Here is a 12529-nt window from a genome sequence, read left to right as displayed (position 1 = left end):
ACTATCACCCTGAAAATAGAAAAAATTAATTAGAAAATACACCCAAGCTTTGTTAACACAGAGAATGTCCATACTGCTCTGTGGCTCAAATCAAATTGGCTACTAAGTACTGGTAGGGAAGCGGGGCATCCCCACTAACCGTTAATAAGTACCATCATATATATAAATATGACAAATTCGGAGATAATTTATATTTTTCCTAACCATACAAACCTTAGCTATTTACATAGGGTATTACTTTCGGCGTAGCTGAAATGACGAGCCATTAGATTTTTAACGAGGGTTAACTACCCCCCCCGCTAGTTAGCAGGGGGTAGGGAAGGGGTAGCTTGCTACCCCTCCCCCCCCAACACACCTGTGAGTTGTCTCACTTCACTTAGAGGTAGGACTTGACTTGGGGGACAGGGCTGGCGGGCAAATATGTGTAAATAGCCAAGGTTTGTATGGTTAGGAAAAATACAAATTATCTCCGAATTTGTCATTTGTTCCGTAACCGAAATACAAACCACGCTATTTACATAGGGTGACTTACCCCTTAGGAAGGGCGGAAAGTCCCCAGCCTTACTGGCTTTGGCTTTACCCGGGGACCCGAAATCCGAGTGAGCAACACTTCGAGAAAGGGGGTCCCTGCACCTCACACTTTTCGTTGCTTGCTACGAATGTGCGGCCTACATAAGTTGTGTGTGGAGGAAGTTGTGACTCATCCTAGGATGTTGGCCTGGAGTTCTTTAGATAGACATCTAGGCTAGGACGTTCCCAATACCACCTCGTCAGGGTATGGGGGACGCAAACAGTATTACAGCTAATACTAGGAGCACAAGGGAGCATGGTTTACCTGCAGAGGTTGAGGTCAGCTATGCAGAGATCAGGATGCTGCTTTCCCCAAGGGAGGGGAGAATGAAGAAAGAAGTAAGGGCCAGACATACTCTTTCAATCACGCAGACTAAAACCGGGTAACAATGCCCCCAACCTTCTGCTACCTGTCCATTAAGGAGCCTGAGGTTAGACCAGCTGTTGTGCAGCCACCAAAGGGCCGATAGAGAATGTATCGAGGCTCCTGTGGGTCACGTCCTGCAGGTAGTGGGCTGTGAAGGTCGTTTGGCGCTTCCACACCCCAGCTTGCAAGACCTGCGTCACAGAGAAATTTCTCTTGAAGGCCAGGGATGTAGCGATGCCCCTGACATCGTGCGCTCTAGGGCGACGTGACGGAGGAGGGTCAGGATTCAAGGCGTGCTGAATAACCTTCCGAATCCAGGCCGAGATGGTGTTCTTGGTGACCCTCCTCTTCGTCCTTCCTGTTCTCACGAATAACGCTTGCACATGAGGACGGACTGCAGCTGTTCTTTTCAAGTAACGCCTCAGACTCCTCACTGGGCAAAGTAACAGATGGTCTGGGTCACTTGTTACAGAACGAAGACTCGTTACCCCGAAGGAGTCGAACCTAGGGTCCAACACCCCAGGGTTCTGAGTCTTGGCAACAAACTCAGGGACGAACCTGAACGTTACCTCCCCCCATCCCCTTGAATGGGCGACGTCGTAAGAAAGACCATGAAGTTCACTGACTCGTTTGGCCGAGGCCAAAGCGAGCAGGAAAGCCGTCTTCCAAGACAGGTGGCGATCAGACGCCTGGCGTAATGGTTCAAACGGAGCTCTCTTCAAAGCCCTGAGGACCTGAACCACGTTCCAAGGAGGAGGTCTTACTTCTGACTGAGGGCAAGTAAGCTCATAGCTGCGTATGAATAGGGAAAGTTCTAACGAAGAGGAAATGTCCACTCCTTTCAGCCTAAAAGCCAGGCTTAAGGCTGAGCGATAGCCTTTCACCGCCGAGACCGAAAGGCGCATTTCCTCCCGTAAATACACGAGGAACTCCGCTATTGCTGGAATAGTGGCATCGAGTGGAGAGATACCCCTCCCACGACACCAACCACAGAAGACTTTCCACTTCGCCTGGTAGACTCCGATAGAGGACTTGCGCAGGTGGCGAGACATCCTGTCCGCAACCTGTTGCGAAAATCCTCTCTCCGTAAGGAGACGCTGGATAGTCTCCAGGCGTGAAGCCGAAGCGACGCTACAGCTTTGTGGAAGATGTTGCAGTGTGGTTGTCTGAGTAGCTCGTGTCGTGGGGGGAGTTCTCTCGGAAGCTCCGTCAGGAGCTGCAGAAGGTCCGGGAACCATTCCGCGTGATGCCATAGCGGAGCTATTAGAGTCATGGAGAGATTGACCGAAAGTCTGGTCTTGTTGAGCACCCTTCTCATCAGACAGAATGGTGGGAAGGCGTAAACGTCGATGTTGTCCCACCTCTGCTGAAAAGCATCTTGCCAGAGAGCCTTGGGGTCCGGGACTGGAGAGCAGTACAGGGGCAGCTTGAAATTCAAGGCTGTCGCGAACAGATCTACTGTCGGGGAACCCCACAAAGTCAGGACTTTGTTGGCTATCTGAGGATCCAAAGACCACTCGGTACTCACTATCTGCGTCGCTCTGCTCAGACTGTCAGCAGCACATTCCTCTTGCCAGGAATGAAGCGAGCCGAAAGTGTTATCGAGTGGATCTCGGACCATCTCAGAATCTCTGCTGCAAGATGGGATAGCTGTTGAGAAAAGGTACCTCCCTGCTTGTTGATGTAAGCCACTACCGTGGTGTTGTCGCTCATCACCACTACGGAGTGGCCCGCCAGGGTCCGTTGGAACTGTTGAAGGGCCAGGAAGACGGCCTTCAGGTTGATGTGGACGTATTTTTCTGATTCTGACCAGAGGCCTGAGATCCTTTGGTTCAGAATGTGGGCCCCCCACCCTTCTTTTGACGCGCCCAAAAACAGAGTCAAATCCGGGGGGAGGACGAGAAGATCCACTCCCTTCCGAAGGTTCACGTCGTTCAGCCACCACCGAAGGTCCGTCAGTTCCGTGGATCCTACAGGAACCAGAAAGTCCGGAGATTCGGAGCCTTGATTCCACCGGGACTTTAACCGCCATTGCAGGGATCTTATCCTGAGGCAGCCGTTCGGGACTAGATATGCCAAGGAGGATAGGTGGCCTAGTAGACGTAACCATGATTGGGCTGGAAGCTCTTCCCGCTTGAGGAAAGGTTCTGCGACCCTCCTCAGCCTTGCTATCCTGTCATCTGATGGAAAGGCTTTGTGGAGATCGGTGTCTAATATCATGCCTAGATATACCAGTCGTTGGGACGGCTGCAGAGAGGGCTTCTCGAGATTTACCATGATCCCCAGATCTTGGCAAACCTCCAGAAGCCTGTCCCGGTGTCGAAGAAGGGTCGACTCTGAGTCTGCCAGGATCAGCCAGTCGTCCAGATAACGGAGGAGACGTATGCCGTTCCTGTTAGCCCAAGACGAAATCAGTGTGAACACTCTGGTGAACACCTGAGGTGCTGTGGAGAGACCGAAACACAGCACCTTGAACTGGTAGATCTTGCTGTCTAGGCTGAATCTCAAGTACTTCCTGGAAGACGGATGGATTGGGATCTGGAAGTACGCGTCCTTCAGATCCAGTGTGCACATGAAGTCTTGCGGTCTCACTGCAAGTCTGACCGTGTCCGCTGTCTCCATGCTGAACGAAGTTTGTTTGACAAACTTGTTCAGGGCTGAGAGATTGATGACCGGTCTCCAGCCTCCAGACGCCTTCTTTACAAGAAAGAGTCGACTGAAGAAGCCTGGGGAGCCGTCGTCGACCTCCTGGAGAGCATCCTTCTTGAGCATGGTCTCGACTTCTGCCCGAAGGGCTAACCCCTTTGCCGATCCCATGGCATAAGAGTTCAGCGACACTGGATTCGCTGTCAGGGGAGGTGGAGATGTCGTGAATGGGACGCGATAACCTTGGCCGATCACGGAGACCGTCCAAGAATCGGCTCCAAGTTGCTGCCACCCGTGCACGCAACTTTTTAGGCATCTCCCCACAGGTGGACACGCGGGGGGATTGCCGATCCTAGCGCTTGCGGCCTCGGCCGCTGCCCCTAAGATTCTTTCCTCCCTTAGAGGACTTGCCGCGCCTTCTGTCCTTAGTTTGAAAGGGCTGTGGCTTAGACACCCCTGTCTTAGCTGCCGGAGCCTGCTTCGGTGTCTTGCGAGGCTGCTGTTGCTGTTGAGGCGCTGGAGGCTTGTAGGGCCGAGATGTAAGGGCCCTCTGGAGGAGAGAATCCTGATTCGATCTCCTCCACCTCTCAGCTGTTCGTTCTAGCTCCTTGGGCTCAAGCAGATCTCCCCCAGTGATGGAGGAGTGCCTGAGCTTGCAGACATCCACGGAGGGGACCTTCGGATGGAACCTCTCGGTCACTGCATCGCAACACTTGAGGATCGAGTTAGCCCACAGGTTGGTAACCTGGTAAGCGAGGAACTCGATCGAACGCGTGCCCGAGAGGAGGAAGGTCTCCAAGGCCTTCCTATTGCTCTCCTTGGACAGATCCTCAGAGCGCAATAGGCTGCCCAGAGATCCCAGCCAAACGTCCAGCCACGAAGTTGCCTGCATGGCACTCTTTGCGACCTTCTCTAGGTTCAGGATCTCCGACGCCGAGAACGTCACCTGCCGAGCGGAGAGCTTCTCGAGAGGAGTTCCCCTGGTCAGCTCTTCCACAGAATGGTGAAGTGGAAGAGCCATACTGGACTCCCCCACAATCTCAAAGTACCTCCTCTGATGTACTCGAGAAGGCGGGAGGAGTTTGTACTCGGCAGAAGAACGACCAAAGGAGGCGAGCTCGGAGAGCTGGGCTTCGACCCTGTCCCTGGCCCCTTTCACTCCTTTGGACCAAGGCAAAGCTGCGCTGGACTTAGGGGGTTTCTGGGTGCCGTAGACTTGGTCTAGCACCGTGTCCTTGCCCTCACGAGGGGCAGTTTCCGGGTCCTTAAACTTGTTGAGTTGCCTCATCAAGCCTAGGACCTGCCAGAAAGCGTGTTCTGACTCGAACTGGTCTCCTCCTTGCGGACTGGCAGCTAAGTCACCGGTCCCCAAAGGCTCATCTTGGGGAGACACGTGGACGTCCTCCTGGGGTCTGGTTGGCTCTGGACGGATCCTGGATGACGATTTAGGAATCGTCTTGGAGTCCTTGGGCTCCCTCCTAGGAGGATTACAGGAGACTCCAGCAAAGAGGTCCGGAAGGGAGCTTCCTCGCGAGAAGTTTCTCTCCTAAGCGGAGGGGTTCCTCCCATTGGTGCCGTGGGGAACACCCCTGCTTCGCTGGACTCTCCTGAGGACAGAAAAACCTCGTCCACGGGAGAAGGAGAAACCGATCGTGAAGGAGAAGGAGCCTTCCTGACGGACCTCTTGGGAGCCAACTTCTCCCGAGGAGAAGTCACCACGAAGTCCACTCCTCTCCTTCTCTTCAGCGGGGATGAGTCTGCCGTTGGTTTAAGTCCCAAATCAACGAGGGCAGGCTTCACAGCCTGAACCACTGCGTTCATTATGTGACGGAACCAAGGCTGACGGGTAACTGACGCCGTGTCAGTTATCCCTGCTGGAGGGAAGGGGATCTCCTGACCCTTCGGAGTGGATGCCACAGGGCCTGCCTGAAAAGAAGAAGAAAAAGAATGTTGCATGGACCTCTCCGTAGATCCTTCCTGGTCCTGATCCTGGTAGGTAATCCTACGCTTGCGCGGTGGCGATCCAGATGCCGATCTGGAAGTCCGCGTCCCTAACAGTTGGTCGCGCTGATGATCCCTGCAAGAATGGGGATCGCGGCGGCGCTCGCGCGAAATAGCATTCGAGGGATCGCGCGCGGGCGCATTGCCGCATGGAGAAGAATGCGCGTGGGCGCGGGCGCATTGCCGCATGGAGAAGAATGCGCGTGGGTGCGTTCCTGCACGGACAAGAGGGCGAGATGGCGCGTGGGCGCACTGGCGAGTGGCCGCGCAGGCAAGCTGGCGAGTGGGCGCGCGGGCGAAGGGACGCGTTGGCGTGCAGGCGAAGGGATGCGTTGGCGCGTTGGCGAGGGAACACGTTGGCGCGCACGTGAAGGTGCGCGTGGGCGCGTAGGTGAAGGGGTGCGCTGAAAACTAGGCGACCGCTGGTGGCGCGTAGGAGAACGACGATGTTCGGGCGAGTAAAGGCCCGAACAAAGTCGCGAGCGACTTGGCAAGCGTTTGCCAGGCGGAGAGCGCTGGAGCGTTGGCGAGCGACGTCGCGTGTACTCCGGAGAACGACGGCGCGTACCACGGACAGGCGAACGACTGCGCACAGGCGATTTATCGCGCGGGTGAGTCAGAGACCTGGGGCGATCAGTCTTAAGAGGGCGTTGGCGCTCAGGAGAGCGTTTGCGCATAGGCGAGTGATCGCGTGGGCGCGCAGGAGATCGTTGGCGCGTAGTAAGGTTACTGCGCACATCTGAAGAGATGGAGGGAGACGAACGCGCAGGCGAACGCTCGCGAACAGGAGCTCTAGATGAGCGCGTGCGCTGTTGCGCAGGAGCAGAAGGGCGCGCGAGGGCGAGGCGACGGGATGGAACCCTTGCCTAAGTCCAGATCTGGCTATCGTGGACGCGGTGGTGATCGTTGGCGCGCTGGGCGCGCATCAGGAACAGGCTGTGTAGTAGCGCGGCTGCGCACAGGAGAACGAGGGCGCTCAGGAGAACGTAGGTGCGCCTTGCGCACATCAGGAACATGAGGGCGCTGCTGTTTCACAGGAGACCTGCGAGAAGGAGAGCGCTGGCGAGCAGGTGATCGCTGCCGAGCAGAAGAGCGCTGGCGAGTTAAGTCCGAAGACTGTAACTCTGGAGAGCGCTTGTGCGCTACTGCACGCGAACGCGCAGGGGAACCCTGACGCGCAAGGGACTTACCCACACCGTGAGTAGAGTCCCTTTTCCCCGAAGGGATCGGTGCCTGTCCGATGACAGGGTGAGAAGGCGCCCAAAGCGCATCTGCAGCCAGGAACGGAGAAGGCAGGTCGGAAGGTCTGGCAGGCGTAGGAGATCGCGAACGATCTGCGGAGAGGTCAAGGGACGCTACTGCGACGGTCTGCTTCTGACGGGGGTGCTCCTCCTCAGGGGAAGGAGCAGGAGAGGACGAACCAAACCTAACTCCCTTATAGGGAGAAGGAAGTCCTCTGCTGCGGAGAGGCCGACGGGCCTTACGGCGAATACGACCTCGAGGAAGGGCGTCCAAGTCATCAGTCCTCCGAAGAAGTGTCTCTGTCAGCGCGCTCCCCCAAGGGGGAGACCCGCCCGCAGGAGAGACTGTGGGACTCCCCTCCCCCCTCGAAGGATGCTCGGAGGGGGGAGGAGAGCCTTCAGCAACGTCCGCAACAGGCGCAGCATCAAGGGTTTGACCAGACCCGTCAGAAGGCTCTGCCAAAACAGTGTCGACAATATCCGAAGGGAGTACCTCCGGTATTACCGGCGACTGTTTGACCGCAGCCCCCAACTGGATCAGGTCAAACAGGGCTTCCTTGGAGGGCGAGCCCTTAAGCCCCAAGGAAGCCCAAAGCTGGAACAAATCATCATTAGAAACAGTTTGGTCATATTCATTAAAATCCAAAATATCCTCCCCCAGAGGAGAAGAGGGAGCTGCCACGCTAAGGGAGGCAACGCCCTCTCCCGCACCCCAAGGTCGGGAAACACCACTAGGGCCTGCGTTACCACTCGGCAGTCTCTCACGAGAGACCGATCGAGTAGGAGCTTCAGGGGGCGGAAGAGGAGTCCTTAGAGCCTTCCTTCTTCAAGGTTGCCCCTGAAGGAGAACGGTCTCTCTTGGACTTCTTGTGCCGACGGCCGAACTTCTCCCACTGGGAGGCAGACCACTCCCTACACTCACTGCAAGTATTCTCCCTCTCACACTGTTGACCTCGGCACTGCGGGCAAAGGGTGTGAGGATCGGTGTCCTCCGCTGACATGGAGGTCCCACAAGGACGGCCAGCGAGTCCAGGGCACTTGCGCATAGCGATGATAACGGTCGAGGCCAACTTCCAAACACACAGAACTAGAAAAAGCAAAAAATCAAATTAAGGCTGTCATTAACGAGGACGAAAACAGAAACGTCTGTACTTCGTCCGAGCCAAAAGTGAAGTGAGACAACTCACCAGTGTGTGGGGGGGAGGGGTAGCAAGCTACCCCTTCCCTACCCCCTGCCAACTAGCGGGGGGGGGGTAGTTAACCCTCGTTAAAAATCTAATGGCTCGTCATTTCAGCTACGCCGAAAGTAATACCCTATGTAAATAGCGTGGTTTGTATTTCGGTTACGGAGCAAACTAAGCTTCACTGAAATCATACTCCTATTACAGGACGAGGGTTTTTACTTGGGTAGGAACAAACCCTATTTTATAAGTGCTTGAAAAAATGGGACGAATACATATAAAGAAATAGAGACATTCTTATGGATACAGGTACCCGTCCAACTTATTTTCTTTAAATTTATTTTGTGCTTCAGTCATAGACGGTACCACCACTAGTGTTATGAGTAAGTGTATAAAAAGACTAGTAGGTCATCAGTACATATGTACTGAGCAAATGCTTTTTCATAAAATAATTATTATTATTATTATCATCATTATTACTAGCTAAGGTACAACCCTGGGTCAAAAACCAGGATGCTATAAACCATAGGTCTCCAGCAAAGGGAAATAGCCAAGTAAGGAAACCAGAAAATAAATAAACTAGCCTATATAGGAGAAGTAATGAATAACGAAGTTGAAATATCTAAAGATCAGTAATAACGTTAAAACAGATCTTTTACACAAACTGAAGGTTTCAGGTTTATAGAGCACTCATGAATGGCAGAGGCAAGATACAGTGACATTGCCCTATCAAGCAGGACAATGCCCTAGAGACTAACCATGTATCATATGATGAGTGCCTATGCCCCCTCTCTACCCAAGCTAGAACCAGGGAAGGCCAGGCAATGGCTGCTGCTGATGACTCACTAGATAGACCTATAGGGTCCCCCACTCCTTAGCTCACAAGGATAGTAAAGTTGCAGACACAAAAGGAACTGACAAATTTGAGCAGGACTCGATCCCCCATCTAGCGATCACCAAGCAGAGACATTACCAATAAAGCCAGAGAGAGTTATGTCAGCCTGTTCAACATAAAAATGTTTGCCGTAAATTTGAATTTTTGAAGTTTCATCAATTTGACTACCTGATTAGGAAGATCATTCCACATCTGGTCACAGCAGAGGGAATGAAACTTCCATTATGACCAAGTGGTGTTGAGCCTCATAGTAAAGAGGGCATAACTGTTAAAATAAACTGCATTCGTAATACTATGTACAAGATAGTACAATCCTGAAAGATCTTAATGCAAAAGATGGACAGAATTATGAAAAATTTTATGCAACATGCATAAATAACTACTGTACTTGAACGATGGTATCAGAGATGAATATCTAGATCAGGATTAAGAAATTCAATAAACCCCAAGTTTTTGTCCAACAAAATAAGATGAGATTCGGCAACTGAAGACCAGACAAGAGAACATCACTCAAAACAATGTACCACAAGAGAAAAAATCAAAAAAATTCTTCAGAATAGATTGATCACCAAAAATCTTAAAAGACATTCTCAATAAGTCACTTTTCTTAAGAAAAAAATTTAATGCGTTTTTCAAAAGTAAAATTACAATCAAGAATCACATCTAAAATTTTAAAGGAGTTGTATATAGTTAAAGAAATATTATTAATACAGAGATCTGGATGTTGAACAGCCACTGTCCTTCACCTACTTACAATCATACTTTGAGTTTTGTTAGGGTTAACCTTCATGCCCCATAATTTGCACCATGCACTAATTTTAGCTAGATCTCTATTAAGAGATAAGCAACCCAAAATCTTGACCTACTACACATTATCTGGCTAACCAATGAAGATGTAACCTTACCTAACCAGAAGTTTGGCCTACATTAAGCTCTATCATCAATCAAATCAACAATGAAGTCAAAAGTAGAGTTTTGAGACCAGCCATATAATTTATCCATATTAAACTGCTATTCTATAATTTGAGTGTACAGTGCTTTGACATCAGAATTCAACTTGGCTTGACATTAAAGTGGAACCAGTCAACATTTCTCAAAAGTGACAGTAATGACAATGATGGCCTAAATAATTGCCAGAGGCACGTAAAACCAGTAACCCTTTAGAGTCCCTCATAATATAATAGTTTTATGGATAGTTATAAAAACATTTCAGCAAACATAAACCGATCTGAAACTTGACAATGTACAAAATAATTTAAAAAGCCAAAGTAGGAATGTACTAGCCTTACAATAATTACAAATTCCTGAGCAGACACAGCCTAAACCAAAATGCTGGGGGTTAGGATACAATTTAATTATGCAAACTTTGCCTTCCTAGTCTGCACTTGATACTAACCTAGTGTAGGGACTCCTAATTTATTTATGGATTATAATTCAATTTTCCTGCTTAGTAGTACAATATTAGACAGAAAATTTGAAATGACATAATCAAACAAATCTCTTCACACATACTTTTTTGAACCCCATAAACTATATGTGGAAAGTTATAATAAGCAAAATAATTGATTTAAGTAAAAAAATCTCAACTTGAGTATCTTTAGACATTAATTTCTCATTTTCTGTACCTTAAGAACTGGTTTCCATTTGTAACAACCTTCCAAATGGCCAATCAGAGATGTTTTTACTATCTTGTGCCCTTTTATGGGACCAATCACCACACTTCACTTCTATTGATGCTAACACCAAGCGCTCTTTTATAATTGTTCTGCCACCCCTGCTGCGCATTGGGATCATATGCAATATGTGGTCATTTTCATTTTGGAAAAAATGAGAAATGCCACTGGTGTGTTTAGGGAAGTATTGAATGGCCTTGAGGTCACTAACTGTCAGAAAGTTGAACTTCTCAAGTTAAACAAGAGGATATGCCCAAAAACCCATATTTCACAAAGAAAGCCAGTACAAGGTAAATTAAGGGCATAAGAGTTCTGGAGATAGGGTGGCATTGCCAGAGGAAGAAAGGACAGACATCCTAAGCTGGGATAAGTGGGAAGCTAAGATTGGGTCGTACCTCTGCGTTCGTTTCCCTCGTGGGATACAGAATTTCAATGGTACTGTCTTGTTCATCAAATAGGAGCCTTTGTATATCAGCGGCAAGTTCCTCATGCGTTGATTAAAAACGTACCTAAACTTCCCCCTAACCTAACCTACAAGCCGTGTCCTTATCTAACAGCCCCCTGCGACCCCCATACACTGCCGCAATCTAAGTTAGCCATAATAACACATACATGTGGCCGCTATCATACATAAACCCCATCAAATATTGACAACTTTAATCATCAAAACTATTCAAGGACCTATAAACGCACCAGGGATACTTCTAATGTTCTATATTTGCACTACAAACCTAACTTAACATGAGTTCTTCAATTAATGAGGAAAATTATGATACCAAGCAAGAATTCTCCCTATGACTAGCCTAATCTGATAAACATAAACTGGAACAGTGCTCGTAACACTATGGTAGTTAACCGACAAATTGCGCTATTTTAATCACCATAAATCATGCAGTAATTTTGTTCTCGGGTATATGTGAAACATAATAACTTTATACTCCAAATTAGAATCAGTTATATGCGAATAAAGTAAAGTAGGACAAGTAATATACGGCCAAGAATTTTAAGGATAAAACTAATCGTATAGTTTACAAGATAAAAACATAACAAATGCAGATAAAATATAAACTAGGGAGATTTGTAGTGAATGCTTACCTTTAGACAGCAGTCGTGGTCGCATACGAAGAAGAAATTTAAGTAAATAGAACTTTGAAATACATGTCCTGTCACATATGACGTCTGCAGACGTCCTCCTGTGTTTTCAGGGTATTGGGGTTGTTAACTTAGTTATTTAATGGTGTAAGTTGATATTTATACTGTCTTTATATTAATTTAAATTAAATCGATATTTAATTTTCTACTTTATAATAACAAACTAATATATTCATTGTTTTTATGTTAAGTAATTTCCATAACATGTGTATCTTAAACAGCATTATAATAAATTTTAATTAACAAACGTAACCAAGTTCCGACGGACTTACTTTACTTACGTCTACATTCTTCAAACCATAATAAGAAAGGAAAATAAAGATAACTCGGAAGAAATCTGAAAATACAGCATGATATAATATTGTTGATAGAAATCTTTCGTAGTTTTAAAATATAGAATACTCCAAATAGTATTTTAAAAATGGAAAGTAATTTTCTGTTGATTTATTGAGTGGTTATGGTTATTTAGTGTTAAATGTTGACTTGGCGATTATCTTACTGTTAGCGATTTTCAACCAGAAACATTATTTATGTTGTGAAGTATGGTGACACCTTTGATTTGACAACTAAAATGAAATAAATAATGCTAAATAACAAAGACAATAAAGAGTCTTGAGTAATTAACGAGCACAGTTAAATCTTGCAAGATAAATACAATTTTGAGACCTAAGGAAATTATTATGGCCTCGTTTACCTAAACAGTAAAATATATATATCGAATGACGTAGATTAAGGTGGTTGTAGCCAAAAGTTCAAAACTAGGTCTAAAAGCAGGGTTCCTGGTTCCTGGTTCCTTATTGCTC

At 48.3% G+C, this 12529-nt stretch overlaps 1 protein-coding gene across 2 annotated transcripts in view; it reads right to left on the bottom strand.

Annotated features, from left to right (window-relative positions):
* Nhe1 (Na[+]/H[+] hydrogen exchanger 1) overlaps positions 1–11821 on the bottom strand; it is a 236014-nt gene extending 224193 nt beyond the window's left edge. For both annotated transcript variants that reach the window (XM_068353486.1, XM_068353487.1), the window contains exon 1: positions 11670–11821. The gene's annotated coding sequence lies outside the window, so the exon portion shown is untranslated. The remainder of the gene's footprint in view (positions 1–11669) is intronic.
* Between the last annotated feature and the right edge of the window lie 708 nt (positions 11822–12529).

This window comes from Palaemon carinicauda, chromosome 30 (genome assembly GCF_036898095.1).
Source record: "Palaemon carinicauda isolate YSFRI2023 chromosome 30, ASM3689809v2, whole genome shotgun sequence".
NCBI lineage: Eukaryota > Metazoa > Arthropoda > Malacostraca > Decapoda > Palaemonidae > Palaemon > Palaemon carinicauda.
This window is presented reverse-complemented; position numbering and strand designations above follow the sequence as displayed.